Below are 25053 nucleotides of genomic sequence, written 5' to 3' on the forward strand. Positions count from 1 at the left end.
GGATGGTGGGCTGCGTGTCTGCATCGACATACCAGGGCTCAATCGAGTCGCCTCTCTGGAGCGCCTCTGGCCCTTGCGAGTGGGGCGCTGCGAAGGTCCACCCCACAGCTACGTTCGCATGCCTTACAGCTTGCCGAACGCGGCTGCCACGTACCAGCGCCTCACGAGGGGCATCATGGAGGCTCAAGAGGCCAGGCGTTCCACAGCCCCGGCGGAGATGGAGATGGTCCGCAAGGAACCACCAGCGCCTCCAGAGCCTCCCGAGGCCCCTGGGCCTGGGGGCTCGTGAGGATCGGCTTCCGCAACCCACCGAGTCTGCTACACCAACACTCCTTCGTCCTCAACATCATCAGGTGACATCTTTCAAGTTTCACTTCCAGCTGGGAGCGCCCCCCCCCCAGGGCTGCATTATTCCCAGGCCGCGTGGGTCCGTCCCTGCGGCATGTATCCCTTTTATTTCATGTTGTTAGCTTACCTTGTAGGGGGCGCCCCACGGGCTGCATCATCCCCAAGTCGCTCGGGCCAGACCCAGTGATGTCCGCCTTCCCAGCATCTACTTGAATGAATCCACTCCTTTGCGGCTAATGAGTTTGACCTAGTTGCCCGCTCAATTGACGCCAACTGACGGAGCTGCTCCCAAATGGCACGACGCTTGCACATGTGTCCGTCCCTGCAATGCCGACAAACCTGAATGGCTGAGCTCTGGCCGCGACAGCCCCACATGGCGCCACCTCGTCAAGCCTTCAGTGCCTCATCACCCCTCGGAAGCAACCAACGGCTGACTGTCAATTGTCATGGCAACCCCTCGTTCTTTCTATGATAGGTCTACAGGATCTCCTAAAGGACCTATGTCAGGCGAGGCCCTTGCGGTGTCTCCTTTACTCTCATCCACGCGAACCGCTTGCACGTTAAAGGGGGGGTGCCTGAGCATCGCGACTCAGGGCTCCTACTGGCTCTCCAGCCCTCACCCTCTGGCCTTGTCCACGGCATCGCGACCTGGCATACCAGCGACGGCTAAGACTCGCTCGAGGGCCGGGACCCGAGGACGTAGAGCAGAAAGGGGAGCAAAGGCGAGAGGGGAGGGACACGCGAGGACCTCGCCGAGCAACCTCATGCCTGCCGATGCACGGACTCGGCGACACACCAGAGAACGGCCCCTGATTCTCGAGATAAGTCACCACCTAGAAGCACCAGCTACCGTGGCACCATCCCCGCACCTAATGCAATCCCGTGTTAGCGACGCCACTCCCCTTTCTCACCGAACAACGGCTGCTTGAGCGCCAAAGGGGACCTCCTGAGCATCGCGACTCAGGGGCTCTTACCGGACCCCGGGTCGCTCACCTCCTGGCCTTGACCACGGCATCGCGACCTGGCATACCAGCGACGGCTGAAGCCGCCTTGGGACTGGGACCTGTTGGCGCAGAGCACCATGCCCTCGTGAGGTTCGAAAGGGAGAACTGAGCTAAGACGGAATGACCAACTCGCACAATTCTACGACAAGGGTTATATTAACAAAACAGGATCACAGGCACCTTACAAACCCCCACGGGACGCGTCTTTGATTCCTCGCAGGGAACAGATCCTAAAGGGACGCTAACTACACGTGCCCCTACAAAAGACGCCATCATCAACAGTGGGCCGTCAAGCACCGGCGTCAACCCCATCCAGATCAGAGTCGGCGACGGCCTGACGAGCCCGCCCTGCTCCAGGAGCGGAACCGGCTCAAGGGCTCGTAGCTGTCGTCGCTCGTCTCCGGAGTCGCGAAGAGCTCACCGGAGTCGCTGGAACTTCCGATGCCTCCGCCGCCTGAGGAGCCGCCAAGGGAGCGGTCGGCGGGCCTAGTCCTCGCCGTAGCAGGGTCCTGACCACCTCTCTCGGGGCAGCACTCCAGCCGGCGCCCGTTTGCATCGAAGACCTTGAAGAACATCACCGAAGCACCGTCGTACTCCAAGTGGATCATGAAGGCGCCTCTTGTCCTGCAAACCCGGGCGATCTCACTCCAGCCTTGAGTCATGAAGACCTCGCCCAGAGCAACGACCGCGACCTCTGCTTCGGTCACGAGGGTGCTGTAGCCGGCGTGCTGCAGCCAAATCTCCAGGAGTTCTCCCTGCGGGATGATGGAGGCGAAGAAGGGAGGAAGGCGAATCCAAGACTGAGGAGGCATGGCGCCGCGGAGCACGAACTCTAGGGAGGAGCCCTCGGTGTGGACCCCAGGGGGACGACCCACACCTTCGTGACCCGTCGGCGCCGACGGCGGCGCCGCCCGTGGCGATCAGCATCAACTCCTTCAGGGCCCTCGATGTGGGCGTACAAGGGAAGCGGGAACCCCGGCGGTGCCCGCTCGCACCAGGGCCTCGACACCACCTGATGGGCCCCCTCATCCGGGCCGTGGAGGGCGAGCCGTTTCTTCGGAGGGAGCGGGTCTGGTTCCTCTCGGGGAGCCTTTCCCTTCTCTGCCGACGAGAACCGGCGGATCGGAGCCATCGCAGCAAGACGGAGCAAGGACCGGAAAGAAGGAGAAGCAAGAAGGGATGGACTAGAAGGGCGCGCACCGTTCTGTACTTATGGCCAGCGAAGGCCGACCGCCGACCTCCACGATCGCAGGTAATCATGATCCTCTTTGCATGCAGGGACATGTCCGGTCCGTGCAGTTGCCGAGGCGCCATGGGGAAGTGGAGACGCCCACGTCCAATCAACCGCCATGCGGCGCCCAAGGCCGCAGGCTGTTAGGGCCCGCGGCGCTTCGCCCTTGTCCTTTCTCCTCCCTGCACGACCAAGTCCGGGCGCGCCTTGGGCCCAGGGGCTACTGTTGGCGTTCTGGGAACGGGGGTCCCCAGACTTTCCTTCCTGCGGCCTGCGGCGTGGCTCAAAGGGGGCCCAGCACGGTCCGGCTTCATCGACACAACCCCAAGACCCTCGCGAGGGAACAAGCCTCGCGGGGCGGACGACACGGAGCTTCCTTAGGCACAGCCACATCAGGTTGGCTCGCGAGGAGGCGGAGAGATCAAGGCGGGGTACCTCACGAGGTGCCCATGACGCAAGCCATGACGACCAAGGGCGCCAGGCGGGCGCTAGCCCGCGCAGTGTCCTCCTTTCCTCTTTGGTGCAAAGGGAGCAAGCACAGGCGAGAGCATCAAGCAAAGGCACCCGTTTCGGTGCAACGAGACCAAGACCAGTCCAACGGCAGGGAGGAAGTCATTGTGGAGCCCAAGACAGCGTCACCACCAGAGTCTTTGGCAGGCGAGGACTAACTTTAGTCAGGATAAGTGTACCAGATGTTCCCCTTCAAAATGGCCAATTGTTGGCGCCCTTCCCGCTCAATATTTGGGAAGAGGCCTAGGGCCTTTGCCTATAAATAGGTCTAGCCACCCCCAGGGTAGGGGGATCCAGAATCGGCCAACCCAGAAACTAGCTAGGGTCGCAATCGAGAAGAGAGAGAGGGAAGGGTGACTGAACTCCCCCTAGCAGTTCATCCTCCCAACCAAGAACAGACCCTCGCGAGGCTGTTCTTCCTTGTATTCCTCATCATCATCAGCCCAAGGGGCAATCCACCACACCACACACTGGAGTAGGGTGTTACACCACAACGGTGGCCCGAACCAGTATAAACCCTGTGTCTCTTGTGATGTTCTTCCCATAGCTTAGATCTCAGCGAGGCGGAGGGGTGCAGATAGGTAGAAGGCGAAATCTCCGCACGCACCCAAGTGTTCGAACCTCAAGGGTCTGCCGGAACCCGAAATCCGACACAAGCATCTAAGAGTTGGAATATACACTTTGATGAGTTGATCAAAGCATATAGTTTTATACAGACTTGTGGTGAAGTCTGTATTTACAAGAAAGTGAGTGGGAGCACTACAACATTTCTGATAAATATATGTGAATGACATATTGTTGATCGGAAATAATGTAGAATTTTCTATAAAGCATAAAGGAGTATTTGAAAGGAGTTTTTCAATTTAAAGACCTCGGTGAAGCTACTTACATATTGAGCATCGAGATCTATAGAGATAGATCAAGACGCTTGATAAGTTTTTTCAATGAGTACATACCTTGACAAGATTTTGAAGTAGTTCAAAATGGAACAGTCAAAGAAAGAGTTCTTACCTGTGTTACAAGGTGTGAAATTGAGTAAGACTCAAAGCCCTACCACGGCAGAAGATAGAAAGAGAATGAAAGTCATTCCCTATGCCTCAGCCATAGTTTCTATAAAGTATGTCATGCTATGTACCAGATCTATTGTATACCCTACACCGTGTTTAGCAAGGGAGTACAATAGTGATCTAGAAGTAGATCACTAGACAACGGTCAAAATTATCCTTAGTGGAATAAGGATATGTTTCTCGATTATGGAGGTGACAAAAGGTTCGTCGTAAAGGGTTATGTCGATGCAAATTTTGACACTGATCCAGATGACTCTAAGTCTCAATCTGGATACATTTTGAAAGTGGGAGCAATTAGCTAGAGTAGCTCCGTGCAGAGCATTGTTGACATAGAAATTTGCAAAATACATACGGATCTGAATGTGGCAGACCCATAGACTAAACTTCTCTCACAAGAAAAACATGATCACACCTTAGTACACTTTGGATATTAATCACATAATGATGTGAACAAGATTATGAATCTAGTAAACCCTTTGGGTGTTGGTCACATGACGATGTGAAATATGGGTGTTAGTGTTAATCACATGGTGATGTGTACTATTGGTGTTAAATCACATGGCGATGTGAACTAGTTTATTGACTCTAGTGCAAGTGGGAGACTGAAGGAAATATGCCCTAGAGGCAATAATAAAGTTATTATTTATTTCCTTAATTTATGATAAATTTTTATTATTCATGCAAGAATTGTATTAACCGGAAACATAATACATGTGTCAATACATAGACAAACATAGTGTCACTAGTATGCCTCTACTTGACTAGCTCGTTGAATCAATGATGGTTATGTTTCCTAACCATAGACATGAGTTGTCATTTGATTAACGGGATCACATAATTAGAGAATGATGTGATTGACTTGACCCATCAGTTAGCTTAGCATGATGATCGTTTAGTTTGTTGCTATTGCTTTCTTCATGACTTATACATGTTCCTATGACTATGAGATTATGCAACTCCCGTTTACCGGACAAACACTTTGTGTGCTACAAAACGTCACAACGTAACTGGGTGATTATAAAGGTGCTCTACAGGTGTGTCCAAACGTACTTGTTGAGTTGGCGTATTTCGAGATTAGGATTTGTCACTCCGATTGTCGGAGAGGTATCTCTGGGCCCACTCGGTAATGCACATCACTATAAGCCTTGCAAGCATTGTAACTAATGAGTTAGTTCCGGGATGATGTATTACAGAACGAGTAAAGAGACTTGCCGGTAACGAGATTGAACTAGGTATTGAGATACCGACGATCGAATCTCAGGCAAGTAACATACCGATGACAAAGGGAACAACGTATGTTGTTATGTGGTTTGACCGACAAAGATCTTCGTAGAATATGTGGGAGCCAATATGAGCATCCAGGTTCTACTATCGGTTATTGACCGGAGACGTGCCTCGGTCATGTCTACATAGTTCTTGAACCCGTAGGGTCCGCACGCTTAAATTTTGATGACAGTTATATTATGAGTTTATGTGATTTGATGTACCGAAGGTAGTTCGGAGTCCCGGATGAGATCGGGGACATGACGAGGAGTCTCGAAATGGTCGAGACGTAAAGATCGATATATTGGGCGACTATATTCGGACATCGGAAAGGTTCCGAGTGATTTGGGTATTTTCGGAGTACCGACGAGTTACGGGAATTCACCGGGAGAAGTATTGGGCCTTATTTGGCCATACGGGAATAGAGGAGAGTGGCCAAAAGGAAGGAGGTGTGCGCCCCCCCCCCCCTCTGGTCCGAATTGGACAAAGGGTGCAGCCCATTTTTCCTTCTCCCTCTCCCCCTCTTTCCTTCTCTCCTACTCCGGAAAGGAAAGGGAAATCCTACTAGGACTTGGGAGTCCTAGTAGGACTCCCCACACTTGGCGCGCCCTCTCTAGGGCCGGCCTCTCCCTCCCTCCTTTATATACGGAGGAAGGGGGTATCCCATAGACACAACAATTGATCCCTTGGATCTCTTAGCCGTGTCCGGTGCCCCCTCCACCATAATCCACCTCGGTGATATCATAGCGATGCTTAGGCGAAGCCCTGTGTCGGTAGAACATCATCGTCGTCACCACGCCGTCGTGCTGCCAGAACTCTCTCTCAAAGCTCGGCTGGATCGGAGATCGAGGGACGTCATCGAGTTGAACGTGTGCAGAACTCGGAGGTGCCATGCGTTCGGTGCTTGATCAGTCGGATCATGAAGATGTAAGACTACATCAACCGCCTTGTGATAATGCTTCCGCTTTCGGTCTACAAGGGTATGTGGACAACACTCTCCCCTATCGTTGCTATGCATCACCATGATCTTGCGTGTGCGTAGGAATTTTTTTGAAATTACTACGTTCCCCAACAATAGGATGGATCAAAATCTCCTAACATGTGTGAGGAAACTATGGCGGTCTCCTCATGAGCAATATTGGAAACATCATTTGGAGAAAATGGACAACATCCAAAACAATGCATATCTGAAACAAGGTGGTCATGACATGGCATATGAGATAAATGATGCAAAGGGAGCATATCAATATCATCACAAGAGAAACAAATACCAATAACCATGGGCTTGTCATATATGCCATATGTGCAAATTGGGTTTATTTTAATGGTATATGCATAGTCACTACGATGAGATTGCAAATATGACATATGATTGATCTCATGCATATCATACGACAAGTCAAGCGGATTGTCAAACATGATGTGACCTAAAGAATTGTCACAAGAAATCCTATGTAACATGGCATCACAATTAATAGACTCCACATGGCAATCATCATACTCATCATAAGTGGGCAATAAATCATCACATGAGGAAGTCGCACTAGCATGTAGCATGGTAATAGGTTGATAAACAGCATGCAAGCAATCAATGTCAAGAATGTCCACTAGTGGGACTAGAGCATCACCGCACCTATTTTACCATTTTCATTCCACTCAAGTGGTGTAGGTGAGGCGGGAAAGACCAAATGGTGGTCATCTTCATCATGATGGAACCATGTGGGGGGTGTATCATATTCCACCATGGCCACCGTCTTGTCCAAAGGGAGGACGAAGTCGTCGAGGATCGGCGCGTCATCATAAATGGGACCTAGCACCAAATGAGAAGACACAATAGAGGTAGAGATCAAGTTGTTATAAATGAAAATGGCCTCACGAGACCTATCAACTATCACACTCTCTCTATGTGGTAGTTCACTCACTCCCTCAACGTAGGTGCACTCAATCTCACGTATGGTGGAGTCACTCATCTCACTCAAGTGGTGGGGGTTGTGGCTCTCCTCACATGGGAATTGGGGCAACACATCATATATGGAGCTAGTGGTGAAGTCACTCTCATCCTCAATATGGTGGCACAAGTCACTCAAGCCATCATACGTCACCGTGGTCGAAGGGAAAATCCCATGCTCAACTGTCTCGTCGCCGTCGCCGTGGATGAAGGCCGAAGATGGCGCGTCATCACTCTCCTCCATGACTGAAGGGAGAATCCCATGCTCGATCATCTCGTTCTCGTCATGGATGAAGGCCGAAGATGCCACATCATCACTCTCGCCTCCAAAGATGGAAGAATCATCCTTGCTCGCCACCTTGTCGCTCGCCTCCAAAGCTTGGTCCTTGAGGGTTTTCGTAGTCGTACTCGTCGCCGCACCGTCTTGAAAAAGAGTCGATGTAGACTCGGCATCGTCAATGCCACAAAGCGTGATGGCGGTGAAGTTGAACTTGGGAGCATCGTCTTGGATCTCGTCGGGCTTGGACATATTTGTGGTGCTATCCTCATGCTCGTTCTCATGGAGTTTGGTCGTCGCGAAGTGAGCTTGGGGTGGAGAAGCCTTGGACTTAATAAGTCCTTGTTCCACCTTGAGAGCACCAATGTAGTAGTCGTCGAGGGACTTGTAGTTCTCGAGGAAGATAGTCTTGGAGATGTCGTTGTGCAATCCCATTATGCAGTGGAACTTCATCAAAATGGGGTCGTCCATGCCGGCTTGTCGCAAGGTAATCTTCATCTCCTTGAAGTACGCGTCGATGGACTTGGATCCTTGGATGGTATTCTCCAATTGGCGTAGAAGTTGTTCCGTGTAGGTTCGAGGCACAAACTCTTGCTGCAAATCTCTCTTCATCTTGGGCCAACTCATGTTGTAGCTCTCCAAAGGTGTGTGAAGCCACCATGTGGACGCGTAGTCGTGGATGTTCCTTGTGGCGCACTTCACTTGATGTAGGTTTAGGTAGTCGTCCATCAAGCGCTCCCACTCGAGATACTCATCGGGTTCTAGAGTCCCATAGAAAGGAATTTCGTGGTCGGTGTCGAGGTCGTAGTAGCTCATGGAAGTCGCGGACTTGAGCTTGGGGAGCTTCCCTTGAGCATAGTCTTGAGGTGCTTGTCGGCGAAGATGTCATATGTCCATAGGCGAAGATGCCTTGAAGTCACTTGGCAAAGATGCCAAGGGAGATGGTGAACTCGTTGAGCTATTGTTCGTGTTGAGCGCTTGACCTTCAAGTTCTCATTGGTGATGGTGTCGATGCCGATGTGATCTTGCCGGAGGTGGTAGTTCAGAAGCATGTGCTCTTGAGCGTCTTCTCGAAGATGAGGAAGATTGCTTGTAGGACTTGATGAGGGCCTTGATCTCCTCCATTTGAGCATCCATCTTGGCGTTCAAGTTGTTCGTGGCATCGAACTCGTCATTGTTGTTGTAGACCGAAGGTGAAATGGCTTGCCTATCCATCACAAGACTCGAGTAGAGGTGAGTAGGAAATGAGATAAACAATACCAAGTTACCTTTTCCCAAAGTTGAGGATGCATCCCGTTTCACTCAATGTGAAATGAAAGAATAGTGGAATTGGTACCGGACTTGTTCCCTCACAACTATCAAGTTAAGCTTATGGAGTAGCTTGGTGAGGATAGTGGCACAAAAATTTTAATGCAAAATGTTAGCAAGAGTCAATAATGTTGAAAGAGATTCACAAGTGAAACAAGTAGACCAATAACAATATGGCACACAGAAACACACACACAGAGATAGATAAATGGGGTCGTGCAACCAAGGAATGAGCACAAAATGTGGAATCCACGGAAAAGGCTATTGTTGCACAACTCAAGAGTGGCGCTATCACGATTGCTCCATAGGCGGATACGACACTTGTGCATGACCTATAGGATGCAAAATGTATCAACTTTCTATCCCAAGTATGCTATATATGTATGGTTCCTGGTGTTTCTCACACGATAATCCAAGATGATCAAGTATGATACCATATGATATATTGTAAAGCACTATGATACGATGCTATGGCTCTTGCTTACAAGCTCTTTGTTCACTCTTTTTCTTTGCTTAAAAGCTTATTCTTTTTTTGGCCACCATGCGAAATGCACAAACCAAGATAGCAATTGTGTATATGCGGGAACTTGTGACATAAGATATAATATGATAGAAGGTGAAACCAATATGATATGGTATGTATGTAATGGAAGGTGTAGACCAATGATCACCAATGTGCACAAGTAATGTTGCCGGCAATACTCAAATGGCTAGTCTCGATAGGCAAGTGACGCAAAATGGGCTAGGGGTTATCAATGCAATTGCAAGGGGAATATATAATGGTGTCGTCAAGGTTACTGTCTGTTGCGATGATGAGTGGTGGTGTTCTTGATGTAGAACCGTTTCTAATTAGCCGAAACACCTTAGGAAACAGAAAAAACGCTAACTCAAAATCTAAAATGTCAAATGGTAGTGGCGGGATGCGATGGTGGTGTTACGGAAGCTCAATGGGATTGCGGAAATGCAATGATGGGTTATGCGAGTAGGCAAGGCGGAAGTGGAGGGTTATTGGGTTATGTGAGTTAGAGTTGAGGGTCACCGTCCCTAAGTAGCCGAAACACCTTAGGAGACACAACTCACAACTCAAACAAAATTGGGTTAAGTTGGGGTGGCGGAAGTGTATGGTGGGCACACCCATGCGGAAGTTATGGTGGTGGTTGATGAAGAAGCGACCGTCCCTAAGTAGCTGAAACACCTTAGGAGACTCGAATCACTACTCAAGCAACCACTAATGCTATGGTGAACAAAATGGGTTAGGTTGCGGAAGGCTATGGTGGTAATGTGGAAGATGTGGTGAAGGCCCTAGGCAAAATGCCAAAGTTGCAAACCTTTGATGGAGTCAAATGATGTTGGAAGTATTTTTGTGGGAAGGGGCATGTCAATAGCTTCAAACTAAGCTAAAGAATCTATAGGAGTTCGTATGAATTAGTTACGGCCGAAACAAAAATTAGCTGAAGTTAGAATCTACAGGAGTCGGACGTCCGATAATGGTCGGATGTCAGGTGGTCGGACGTCCAGAAAGGCCTGAAATCTAATATTTCAGCTTGGGTTAGGGGTTCCGGCCATCCGGTAAAGGTCGGACATCCGGTGGTTCTAGGTGGTCGGACATTCGAGAAAGTGTCTGTCATCCGGTGGGTCTGGGTCAACACGAGATGCGAGTTTCGGGACGCGATTTTGGGCTCAAAATTGATGAGATTTCGTGGATTAAAGATGGGGAAACTTGGGGAGATGCTAGGTCCACTCAAAACCAAGAAAATCCATGGATCAAATCCAACAAAAGTTCATCAAACCAACAAATCACAAAAAAAATTGGGGTTATTTTTTGGTGGGGAATTTTCGAAATTGGGGGACGAAATCAAGCAAAAGAAGGCTAGAAAATGATGGGAGGGACTCCAAATATGTGATCAGCCTGGCTCATGATACCATATGATGCGGGGCTAACCCGGTGTAGGTCAATCTTTCACGATTGGAGTGGATTCCCTCGAAGAACACGAAGAACGCGATGAACACGGGGAAGAACGGGAAGAAATCACAAGGGGAAACACTTAAGAACAAGTCCAATCACACATCCACTAGACAATCAAGCACACAAGATCCATAAGGTACATGAACAACAAAAGGAAAGATGCAAGGTAAAGTTAATCTCCAAGAGGAGGTCTTGATGGTAGCCTAGACGTATCTTCCCATGAGGGGTCTTGACGATATATCCTGCAGGATCTTGTCATATGGAGGTCTTAAACTCCATAGGAGTTGTGGTCTCTCTCTCTCTCTCTCTCAAGAGTAGACGAAGGTAGGAGCAAAGCTCCCATACAAATGAGCTATCACTTTGCTAACCCATGAAAAGAGGTGGGGGTGGTCTATTTATAGTCTAAGCCACGAAAGTGTAAATGGGAGAGGGATACAAGGCCAAAGGCCCGCGGCTACGCACAGGCAGGTTTCGGATGTCCAGTCGGTGTCGGACGTCTGATGGATCATGAAGTACCGGACATTCGGTACGGGTCGGACGTCCAACGTTTCGGCTCGGTTGAAGTGGCATCGGATTTCCGGACGATGTCGGTTGTCCGGTCGCTGGAGGTCGTCGTACGTCCTTTGTCGCGTCGGTCGTCCAGCCGCTGTAGCGTCTTCGTCTGGCTGGGTGGAAGGTGTGTTGGACGTTCGGTCGTCCGGGCGTTGTAGAGTGTCGAACGTCCGGTGGCGCATCGGTCGTCCGGCCGCTGTAGACTCCGCAGCTCCGTATTCTTCCGTCTTCGCTTCCATGCTTCCCTGGCGGATTGTGTAGTTGTACACTTGCGCTCTCACTCCTCCTTGTCGTCCGCAGTGTTCCGACAATACCTATGCATGCACACGAGTGGAGTGTCAAGTAGTATACCATCCTCGAAGGGGTCATGTGAACATGTGTAAAGGAGATGATTCACCTTTATGTATGTGAAGTAAATGTCGCACGTGTCACATACCATCCTCTTGACATGGTGATGTCCGTAGGATGCTCCGCATCAAACTCCTTGTGGCCTTTGTCCCATTCAACCCCTTCAAGCTAACTTAGGTGCGATGGCTCCACACCTAAGTCCTTTCATAAGGGCATCTGCCGTTTGAAATCCACAATAGTTGTCATTTGACCAAACGATAGATTCACTGGTTCGTCTTATGGTAGGTCATGGCGACATGCATGTATGACCAAAGTATCATTACGTGCATCCGCCCCAGTGACACGGAGTAGAAGATGGGTCAAGCACCCTCACTAGCTATGACATTATGTCATTATAGATATATCCAAGAGTACTTTCGGGTTTGCGAGGCATGTGCCACCAAAGTTGTGCATTGTGTATTTAAACTTCTAAACATCACACCCTATATTCCTACATATATTTGGCCACTTCCAGGTGGTTCTTGACTTCTGGCTCCTCTCATCGATCTTTGACGACGCGCCCAACCATGGGCCCGTGCGCTCAAAGTTGTGCATTGGAATTTTCAACATCACAGATCACCCTTTTCACTCATATATACATATATATATATATATATATATATATATATATTTGGTCCACATGCTGGTGTGGCTGTCTTCTGACTCTCTCTAACATTTTTTTGCTGCAAAGACTGATGATGCTCAGTGGACACGGGTATAATGGCTTAACCGTTGATGAGGACATCAATACCATTGTTACACCCACTCATGAGGACATGACTACCTTGGATACGACCAAAAATATTGCATACATGTATATTTGTGAGGTGATTTCTAATGCAAACTATGCAATAATTTATTTATGTCATCCAGGACAAAAATACTTCACAGACTTTTGTGCCATGTCTAATTGCATGTGAATGGGACATTTGTACAATCCACATATGAAGATAAGGGAAAAAGAGAAGTTTATGTGCTGTTCAAAAAGTCCTCTCACGTCACTTTTGGGCCAAGAAAAGATCGAGTCCAAGTCTCTCACGTCCTGGATTCAGATTCGGACTGCACAGACATACCTGACTCAAAACGTCAATAACGCTTTCATACGGACTCCGAATTAGGTGATTCTTTTTTGTTGGAAAGTAGATTTCGTGCGCTTTCCAACACATTTGGATTCACCCTAAAATGTATCTGGACCATTGAGTTATGGATGAAATAATCTGATGCTGCAGCAGAATCCGAATCAAACTACAAGTCCAAAGGTGTTACATCACCTCCACATGGGCCCATTGGCCTTGTACGACCTAGGGTTGGTTTCAGGATGCCTTGGGATGTCCTCCCACCTCCTTGGTCGTCACCGCTTGTCCTATATAAGTAGATCCATCTAATAGCTTTTTCCTTGGGATTGGTTTACATAAAAGTTAGTCATTTCAACTTCGTGTACTTCGTTTGTGTCCAACGACCAGACCAAGACCACTTTTGGATCCCCACCTTTATCAATACTTCATCTATATTCGCAATATTCAGATTGCATTATCATATTCTTTTTTGTTCTTCGATTGCATGCAGGAAAGACCTTCGTGGTCAGGCTGATCATGCTTCCAGCATCATCAGTAACCTCAGGAGATTGGTTTAGCGATGTCTAAGGCGCAACATCGTGCATGTTTGTAGTCGGATCGTCAAAGTTGACTCCACCAAATCAATAGTTACCATCTCATCGGAAGATCGGGACCTTGCCTCTATTAAGTGGTATCAGTTTTCAAGTTGCTCGGCGAGAATTTCCAGTTTTTCCTAGAATAGATTTATTTTGTTACGTATTGTCCAAGAAAAAGCCAAAAAATGTTAGATCTATTCATCCTTTGACCAAGCCATTCTGAGCCTTTGCAATTTTCTTTTCATTGCTTGCATAGTTGAATTATCGGTTGCAACGTCGTGTCAAGTTGCTGGTCTTAGTGTGTCGAGTTCATTTAGAGTTTCGAGTTCTGTTCACATTAGTCACATCGCCGCTTCATCATTATCCCTTCCGCTGTCCACCACCCCATCCATCAATTTCCACCACATGCTACCCATCATTCATTGTCACAATCATAGTTGAGGTCGTTTACATCTTCGCTTGATCCAATCTACATCTTATCTAGTTTGTTTTGGAAAAAGAGAGAGAGAAAAAGAGAAAAAATTAAAAAAAGATAGAGAAAAGGAGAGAGAAAGAAAACGAAAAAAATGTGAGGAAAAAAAGAGAAGAAAAAAAACCAAAATTTGGATCTATCTAGACTCAATCTCGTAGTTGAATTCGGATTGGAATCTGTTTTGTGCACTGTTCAATAAAACAGGCATAACTTCGTCATACGAAGTCCGTTTTGGCTCCATGAGTACTCGAATGAAAGCTAGTGACGAGGCGCATCTAAATAGTTACAGAAACTAGTTCAATATTTGGCACCTCAAAATCGGCTTCTAAATAGGTCTTTTTTCCCTTCGAAGTTCGCAAACACAGCTTTTCCAGTTTTTCAGGCCAGTTTTAGAATTTGTTGACTCCTCATATCTACTCAGAATTGAGTGATTCTTTTTGCTTTTGTAACCTTGAGTTAGCGCCATTCTTGAGAAAAATTATCAAAAAATTGACACAAACTTTTCTAGAGGAAAGTGGGAGAGAAAGTTGTTGGTATATCCTGCTGGGCAGTTGTTTCACATCATTATCTTTACTGCCATTGTGATCTTCACTTATATCTTGCTGTCCAGAGCTATTTGTATGCTTTATTGATGCTAGTTTTGCTACACCGTGACCTCATTAGTGTTCTAGGCTCGCGTCTCTAGTCCGGTCTAGCCTAGGACCAGCATAGTAACGTCGTTGAGCGTTTATTCAACATTGCATCTCTGAATTGATTATTGCTAATCTTTTGCTACCATATGTTTAAGCCTTCCAAGATCCACATATTTCTACACCGTGTAAACATACGTTCTCCTGGCAATCGATTTACTCAATCTTTGGAGTTATTTGAAACCGCTGGTTGCCTGTCACCACCTGCTACTTGATAAGAACTTGTAAGATATTGATATTTGCTTTACTGTGAGCGCTTTACCACCACACCCTTGTAGTTCATAGGAACATTATTCTTGAATTTTGTTTCTTGTTTCTACTAATCATGATAGGGTCCGAAGATAGAAGTTATTGGACGATAGATACATCTTCACCATCACGAGAGGTGGGACAACACACACAAGCATATGGTCAGATTATCTCTTTACCATCATTTGAGTGTAGATTTGATCCTGCTATTTATCTAGCTTGGGAGCTTGAAGTAGAACAAGTTTTTAGTCACCATGATTTTTCTGAACTTGAGAGGGTACGAGCTAGCACTAGAGCATTTACTGGTTTTGCTTCTGTTTGGTGGAGTGTACATTGTAAGAAAAACATTGATAACCAACCCACAACCTGGTAAGTTTTGAAAGTTGTAATGAGACAACAATTTTTTCCTCCTTACTATTGTCGTGAATTGCTTCGCAAATTGGAACAATTAAAACAAGGCAGTAAAAATGTTCATGCTTACTAACAAGAGTTCAAATCTTAAATGCGTCGTTGTGACATAGAAGAATCTGAAGATGATACAATGAATAGATTTTCTGATGGTTTGAACCATGATATCCGTGCAAGATTTCAGTATATTCCTCATTGGATTACTGGTATGTATGTGCGCGCTTGTACCTTTGAGAGAGAGATCTAGGATGATGCATTGGGTGATTACAACAACTACTATTCTAGTTCATGCTCACCACCGCCAGTTGGTTCCTCCACTGTTGCACCTACTAGAGCAACCCCACCTCGGATTGTGAGCGCGACATCATCTCAAGAGTATGGTACATTGTCAACATCCGTACCTACATCAGCTACGTCTTTGCGACAAGAAAACAGTAAAGGTATTTATGATATAACTTCATTTGAGAATGATGCATGCCTAGTTAAATTGAATGCATCATGTGTTGAGTTACCTGTTGATTTGAGCACACCACCTATTTTAGAGAATCTTGTTACTGTCATGAATGCGTCATGTGATCAAACAACTAAAATACCAACAATTTTGAGTGCACCCATTGAATTAACTGTTGATGCAAAATAACCAATGTTTAATCATTTTGATATGACCTCTAATCTTGGTGATGATTATGTGTCCAATGACTTATTGCATGTTCTCTTATTTAAGCATGTTGTAGCATGTAAATTTGATGCAAGTAAGGTTTATTCACCAATGTTGGATGGTTTAATGATGAACATTGTCAATCTTTTGAAATGAATAAGAGCTTCACTTATATGTGCAAACTGAGTTGCAATATTTTCATGTCTTCCATTTCTTGTGATAATTTTTTGGCTTTAGATTTTATGTACTATAAAAGTTACTCATGTATACATGTGTCATATGTGAAAAAATCAAGGGAAGTAAAAATGGATGACATATACATATACAACATGTACACCTTATCTCTTTTGTTAGCCACATTTCAGATTAAGCAACGCCAAGGACGGCTTTGTTTTCAAGAAGGGGAGGATGATGCATACATGTATATTTGTGAGGTGATTTCTAATGCAAACTATGCAATAATTTATTTATGTCATCTAGGACAAAAATACATCACGGACTTTTCTGCCATGTCTAATTGCAGGTGATGGGACATTTGTACAATCCACATATGAAGATAAGGGAAAAATAGAAGTTTATGTGCTGTTCAAAAAGTCCTCTCACGTCACTTTTGGGCCAAGAGAAAATAGAGTCCAAATCTCTCACGTCCTGGATTCAGATTCGAACTACAGAGACATACCTGACTCAGAATGTCAATTACGCTTTCATACGGACTCCGAATTGGGTGATTCCTTTTTTGTTGGAAAGTAGATTTCGTGCACTTTGCAACACATTTGGATTCACCTTTAAATTTGTCCGCAACGTTGAGTTATGGACGAAACAATCTGATGCTGCAGCAGAGTCCGAGTCAAACTACAAGTCCAAAGGTGTTACATCACCTCCACACGGGCCCATTGGCCTTGTACGAACTAGGGTTGGTTTTAGGATGCCTTGGGACGTCCTCCCACCTCCTTGGTCGTCACCCCTTGCTCCTATATAAGTAGATCCATCTAGTAGCTTTTCCCTTAGGATTTGTTTAGCTAAAAGTTAGCCATTGCAACTTCGTGTACTTCGTTTGTGTCCAACGACCAGACCAAGACCGCTTTCGGATCCCGACCTTTATCAATACTTCATCTATATTCGCAATATTCAGATTGCATTATCGTATTCTTGCTTGTTCTTTGATTGCATGCAAGAATAAACCTTCGTGGTCAGGCTGATCGTGCTTCCATCATCATTAGTAACCTCGGGAGATTGGTTTAGCGATTGCTAAGGTGCAACATCGTGCACGTTTGTAGTCGGATCGTCAAAGTCGACTCCACAAAATCGATACTTATCATCTCATTGAAAGATCGGGACCCTCGCCTCTATTACCCACAGCCCCTGTGGCTATACATACTGGACCAATTACTAGAGCTCGCGCACGCCAATTAAATTCCAGGTACTTTCGTTTCTTGGTAACGATTCTAATGTTCATGAGAATATGATGCTGCCTAAATTGGACACATTTGCTTTGCTTACAAATGAAGGGCCTAGCTTGGACAAGAAAGATGAACCTTGGAGAAAGTTCAATCATGGAGATGATGGCGTGCGCAAGGGGAACAAGAACGGAGTTACAAGTGATGATTCCAGGACTTTGAAGCCACCATAATGAGTGCATGAAGCCTTGGACGGAATATACAAGATGCCACTTCATAAATTTCATCCAGAGGCTATTCTAGGTGCTGCTTCACCGTATTTTTGGGACAGACCCATGTAATTTGGAAATACTTGATTATAGGCTATTTTTAGAGTCCGTATGTGTGGGGAAACAAGAGTTAGGGTTGGTTTCGGACCCCTCCTCCAAGGGCCACGAAATTCCCCCTCTCTCCTCCATATATACAGCCCTTAGGGCATCGTTTAGACTTTGAGTTTTGTTTAGATTAAAGTTCGCTATAGCTGCAACTTCGCGTACTTCGTTTCTGTTCAACGCCCAGACAAAGGAGTCACAGAACCGCGCCTCGATCAATAAAGCATTCCTCTTATATTCACAATATCCAGATTGCAATCTTAGTTTCTTCCTTGTTCTTCATTTGCCTACAGGAAACAAACCTTTGTGGTCAGGTTGATCGTGCTCCGGCGTGGTCAATAACCTCTTAGAGTTGGTTTAGCAATTGCTAAGGCACGACCTCCTCACACGTTCGTAGTCGGATCATCAAAGTTGAGTTCCTCCAAAATGATAGCCACCATCTCATCGAAAGACGGGACACCTTTGCCTCTATCAAGTGGTATCAGATTTTCAGGTTGCTCGGTGAGATTTTGCAGTTTTTCGTAGTTTAGATCGAGTATGTTCTTCATACCTACAAGTCCATGAAAAATCCACAAAAAAAATTAGGGTTAGTTCATCATATTCGAACTAATCTGAGCCTTTGCATAATCTTTTTAGGGTTTTTGCTTTGTTGAATTTGCGGTTGCATCGTCGTGTCTAGTTGCTGGTCTTAGCGTCTAGTCTTTTAGAGTTTCGAGTTCTGGTCATAAGTTGTCACGCCATCGCCACACCATCATCATCGCCCCTTCCATCTACCACCACCACTTATTTGCCACTGATGCGTATCCATATACCACCACCGATCCGTATCCATATACCACCACCGCTATCACCATCGCTGCCATATACAAACACCGCTGCCATATCCTACCACCATATGTCCACCACCAATCCGAGTTCCTTTCATATTAGGTTTGTTTTCAAGATCCATCTAATTTCTGATTTGTGTTTCCTTGCCTGAGTATGTTTTGGAAAAAAATTGGCGACCGAAAATATTTTTTTCCCTATCATATTTTTAGGTTTTTTGAGTCTTTTGAGCCACGTGCCATCATAGTGATTTTTTGTCGCATTTTTTCGTCGTCTCTGCCCTGATTTCCGAAAAATATAGTCAAAAAAATTTCATGCACATCCTGCCAGTTTGAACTGGGAAGAGATTTGAGACACTCACCATTATAGTGATTTTTTGCAAAAAAAAGAGGACCGCAAAACAAAAGAGGAGCGAAAAAAAAAGAAGAGCGCCAAAAAACAGAGAGAAAAAGAAATTTTCCATAGTGTTCTTTTCCCTTGTTTACCTGCCGCGCCGTGATTTTGTTCGTGCTCTATGCTCGCGTCTCTAGTACGGTCTTGCCTAGGACCAGCACAGTACCGTCGTTGAGCGTTTATTCAACTTTGCATCTCTGAATTGATTGTTCCTGACCCTTTTTGCTACCATATTATAAGCCTTCCTAGCTCCACATACATCTACGTCGTGCGTTTGACTCTCCTTGCTAATCGCTCTATCCAAGCTTCGAGAGTTTTGACTACAACGGTTGCCGATCACCGCCTGCTGCTAGGTAAGAACTGGTAAAAAATTGAGACTTTCTTGGCGGATTTGTGACACCCACCACCACCTCTTGTTAGTAGTCTGTAGGATCATATTCTTGTGTGTTTCTATTGCTGCTATCCATGGTAGGATCACAAGCCGACAAGATTTACTAGGAGAACTTGACGAACAAGGAGCTTCATGATAAGTTTCAGCAAATGATGAGTGGACAGGTGCAAGATGTGCTAAACAGATTTGAAGAGGCCATGGAGAAGATGGATAGCATGGAGAGGACGTTCGAAACAAAGCTCGATAACAAGTTTAATGAATTGCTCGTGCGTCTTCCACCACCACCACCGGCTGCACCTAACGCACCTCTACAACAACAACAACAACATTGCCTTCCAAATCAAGTGGGACGGGCACTGCGCATTCCGCTTGAGCTTGGTCAAAATTCTGGCGCCGCTGCTGATGCTTCTGTAGCTCCTGCTGCTACTGCAGATGATGTAGGGTGGAACCCTAGATGGTCGATCTTTCATGAAAGGAGCGGATCCCGTGAAGAAACCGAAGAACACACGGGGAAATACGAGGGGAAACACGAGGAGAAATACGAGAGAATCACTCAGACCAACAAGATACGGTCACACATAGGCTAGATTCGAGTACACATAGAGATCACACGATCCAAAGTCAACAAGGGACGATACAAGAGGCAACTAGTTCTTCTCCGTGAGGAGGCCTTGAGTTCTTCCCGTGAAGGGGTCTTGAATCCGCTTGGGGGATCTTCTACGAGGAGGCGAGATCTCCGAGGAGAAGGTAACCAAGTGGATGAGCAAAACACTCTCACAACATGAGCTAATCCTTTGCTAACCCTAACTAGGTGGAGGTGGAGGAGTATATATAGTCTAGGGCCACGAAGGGGTAAGTGAGGGCGAAGGGGTACATGGGCTAGGCCCGATACACTGTGCGCGGACAGGCGTCAGATGTCCGATGGGTACCGGACGTCCGGTGGCTCGCGAGGGTCCGGACGTCCGGTACTCGCTGGAGTGTGTTGGACGTCTGGTACTTGCCATTCGTCCGGCCACTATAGCTTCTATCGGCTGGCCCTTCTGACTGGCTAAGTGTCTAGGCGTCGGACGTCCGGCGTTGTTCGGTCGCTGGTGGCTAAAGCTTCCGAGCAGCTCCTTCTCTTGCTCTGCTTCCTCGCCTTCTCATCCGATGCTCCATGGTCTTCCTCTTGGTTCCTGATCATGTATAACATATACGTTTGAGGTAGTAGCCATGTCTCACATGTGGAAAGTGATGGTTCGGAGAGGAGCGAGTTCACCTTGTGTCCAATGGCGTATGTTTGAGGTCTCGTCATATGTCCTCTTGGGTATTGGGGAGTTGTCATAGTGTATATGGGGATGACCATAGGATGCTCCGCATCAGCACAGGTGGAGGACCATTATGACGATGAGGTTGATCAAAATCAGAACTACGTGCAACCACCAGCACCACCGCCACCAGGTCGTCCTCATGCATATCATCGCAATGGTAAAGCTGCACAACCACCTGAGGTATGAGATCATGACCATCTTCCTAAACTAAAATTGAATATTCGACCATTTGAGGATAGATATGTTCCTGATATATATTTTACTTGGGAGTTAGAAATTGAACAACATTTTACATGTTTACAATATCCTGAGGAGAGACGTGTTCCCGCTGCTATTTGTGCTTTCACTAGTTTTGCATGTATTAGGTGGTCCGAACATTGTAGATTATATCCTATTCCAGCTACTTGGGCTGCTTAGAAAACTGCTATGCGTACTCGTTGGGTTCCACCATATTATCAACATGAATTACTTCAAAAATTGGAACGCTTAAGACAAGGAATTTTTTTTGTATAAGAATAATATCACGAATTACAAACCGGCATGATTCGATGTGGTATTGTTGAGGAGAATGAAGCTATGCTTGCACGTTTTATGGGTGGATTAATTAGAGAGATTCAGACCATTCTAGAGTATAAGGAATATAATAATATCACTCGTTTATTCCATCTTGCTTGCAAAGTTGAACGTGAAGTGCAGGATCGACGAGCATTGGCACGAACTAACTTTTCTGCAGGTTGACCTTCATCTTGGACACCGCGTGCATCCTCTACTTCCACACGTTTTGCTCCACTGGTGCCTCTGTTAGCTACCATCGCCAACCATGATACATGAAAGCAGGCACAACCAGCACTATCTGCCGAGAGCACACATTCTGGGCCTGCACAGAGTTCTTCTTCATCCATGGCATCAATAGGGCAAACACATGATATTATTTGTCGTCGTTAAAAGGGTGGAGGTCATTATGCGAGACAATGCCCATCTAAGCATGTGATGATTGTTACGGAGGATGGTGGGTATGAGTCTGCTAGTGACTATTATGAGGAGACTTTGGCTCTTATTACAAGTGAAGAACACGGTGGAGATGATTCTGATCATGGGACGCAATACATGGCTGCTGAAGATGCTCACAGGTATGAATGTTTAGTTGATCAACGTGTCTTGGGTGTGGAGGTTACACAAGCTGAGCAAAAGCAGAGGCATAATTTGTTCCATACAAAGGGAGTTGTGAAGGAACGTTATATTCACATCATCATTGATGGAGGGAGCTGCAACAACTTGGCTAGCATGGAGATGGTGGAGAAGCTATCTCTCGCCACAAGACCACATCCACATCCTTACTACATCTAATGGTTCAACAATAGCGGCAAGGTTAAGGTAACATGTACTGTTCGTGTGCATTTTAGTATCTCTACATGTGCTGATTATGTTGATTGTGATGTGGTACCTATGTAAGCATGTTCCTTATTACTTGGTAGACCATGGCAATTTGATAAAAATTATGTACACCATGGTAGAAATAATCAGTACACTCTTGTTCATAAGGCTCCTGATTCCATTTTGAAAGATGATATTAATAGAGCTAATAAAGCAAAACAGGAGAAACATAAGAGTGAAAAACAGATTGTGGCAAAATAATTTGATAAAGAAATGAAGCCTAATAATAAACCATGTAGTGTTGCTTCTGAAATTAAATTTAAAAGTGCATGTTTACTTGCCACCAAATCTGATATTGATGATCTAGATTTCAGAAAATCTGTTTACTACGCTTTGTGTGCAAAGAGGCGTTATTTTCATTCGAGGACGTGTGTTCCTCTTTGCCTCCTACTGTTACTAACATTTTGCAGGAGTTCACTAACGTCCTTCCAGAAGATGTGCCACCGGGATTACCACCTATTTGTGGGATTGAGCATCAGATTGACTTAATTCTCGATGCTTCGCTACCTGATACTCTCCAACGTATCTATTATTTTTTATTGTTCCATGCTATTATATTATCAACCTTGGATGTTTTATATGCATTTATATGCTATTTTATATGATTTTTGGGACTCACCTATTAACCCAGAGCCCAGTGCCAGTTTCTGTTTTTCCCTTGTTCCAATGTTTCGCAGAAAAAGGAATATCAAAGGAGTCCAAACGGAATGAAACCTTTGGAAAAGTTATTTTCGGAAAGAAAGCAATACAAGAGACTTGGAGTGCACGTCAGGGGATCAACAAGGAAGCCACGAGGCAGGGGGCGCGCCCTCCACCCTTGTGGGCCCCTCGTGGCTCCCCAGATGTATTTCTTCCGCCTATATATATCCACAGACCCTAAAACTATCGGGGAGCACAATAGATCGGGAGTTCCGTCGCCAGAAGCCTCCGTAGCCACTGAAAGCCAATCTAGACCCGTTACGGCACCCTGCCGGAGGGGGAATCCCTCTCCGTTGGCCATCCTCATCATCCCGGTGCTCTCCATGACGAGGAGGGAGTATTTCTCCCTCGGGGCTGAGGGTATGTACCAGTAGCTATGTGTTTGATCTCTCTCTCTCTCTCTCTCTCGTGTTCTTGAGGTGGTACGATCTTGATGTATCGCAAGCTTTGCTATTATAGTTGGATCTTATGATGTTTTCTCCCACCTCTACTCTCTTGTAATGGATTGAGTTTTCCCTTTGAAGTTATCTTATCGAATTGAGTCTTTAAGGATTTGAGAACACTTGATGTATGTCTTGCGTGGGATACTCGTGGTGTCAATGGGGTATTCTATTGATCCACTTGATGTATGTTTTGGTGATCAACTTGCGGGTTCCGCCCATGAACCTATGCATAGGGGTTGGCACACGTTTTCGTCTTGACTCTCTGGTAGAAACTTTGGGGCACTCTTTGAGATTCTATGTGTTGGTTGAATAGATGAATCTGAGATTGTGTGATGCATATCGTTTAATCATACCCATAGATACTTGAGGTGACATTGGAGTATCTAGGTGACATTAGGGTTTTGGTTGATTTGTGTCTTAAGGTGTTATTCTACTACGAACTCTAGGGCTGTTTGTGACACCTATAGGAATAGCCCAACGGATTGATTGGAAAGAATAAATTTGAGGTGGTTTCGTACCCTACCATAATCTCTACGTTTGTTCTCCGCTATTAGTGAATTTGGAGTGACTCTTTGTTGCATGTTGAGGGATAGTTATGTGATCCAATTATGTTATTATTGTTGAGAGAACTTGCACTAGTGAAAGTATGAACCCTAGGCCTTACTTCAACGCATTGCAATACCGCTTATGCTCACTTTTATCATTAGTTACCTTGCTGTTTTTATATTTTCAGATTACAAAACCTTTATCTACCATCCATATACCACTTGTATCACCAGCTCTTCGCCTAACTAGTGCACCCATACAATTTACCATTGTATTGGGTGTGTTGGGGACACAAGAGACTCTTTGTTATTTGGTTGCAGGGTTGCTTGAGAGAGACCATCTTCATCCTACGCCTCCTACGGATTGATAAACCTTAGGTCATCCACTGGAGGGAAATTTGCTACTGTCCTACAAACCTCTGCACTTGGAGGCCCAACAACATCCACAAGAAGAAGGTTGTGTAGTAGACATCAAGTTCTTTTCTGGCGCCGTTGCCGGGGAGGCGGGGAAAGAGGCACTAACACCCCGTCAACTAAGCTCTTTTCTGGCGCCGTTGCCGGGGAGGTTAGCGCTTGAAGGTATATCTTTAGATCTTGAAATCGAATCTTTTTTTTCTTGTTTTAGCACTAGTTTAGTTTACAAAAGAAACTACAAAAAAAGGAATTGAGTTTGCCTCATACGCTTCATCTTTTTAATATCTTTCGTGAGTATGATGGAAAGGAAAATTTTCCCGAAGTGTTAGAAGAAGAATGCATTAAAATGTTCGGCACTAAATATTTGAATGATGAGCATGATTGCAATGTTGTTAGTATGAATTCCTTGAATATCCATGATGCTAATGATATGCAAAGCCACAAGCTTGGGGAAGCTATGTTTGATGAAGATGATATTTTTTGTCCCCCAAGTTTTGATGAACAAATTTATTATGATGAAAGGATGCCTCCTATTTATGATGATTATATTGATGAAAGTGGATTTGGAGAGGTCATGACTTTATTTTCTGATGAATCCACTATTCCGGAAGAGGTTCCAATTGATTATGAGAACAAAGTTGATATCTATGATGATTATTGTGATGACTTGTATGCTATAAAGAATAATGATATCCATGAAACTTGTCATCATGATTTTAGTTTTCAATTGGATTATGCCTTACATGGTAATTATTTGTTGAGTTTGCTCCAACTACTATTCCGAATGAGAAGAATTTTGCTTATGTGGAGAGTAGTAAAATTTCTATGCTGGTAGATCATGAA

This window comes from Triticum aestivum, chromosome 4A (genome assembly GCF_018294505.1).
Source record: "Triticum aestivum cultivar Chinese Spring chromosome 4A, IWGSC CS RefSeq v2.1, whole genome shotgun sequence".
Classification (NCBI taxonomy): Eukaryota; Viridiplantae; Streptophyta; class Magnoliopsida; order Poales; family Poaceae; genus Triticum; species Triticum aestivum.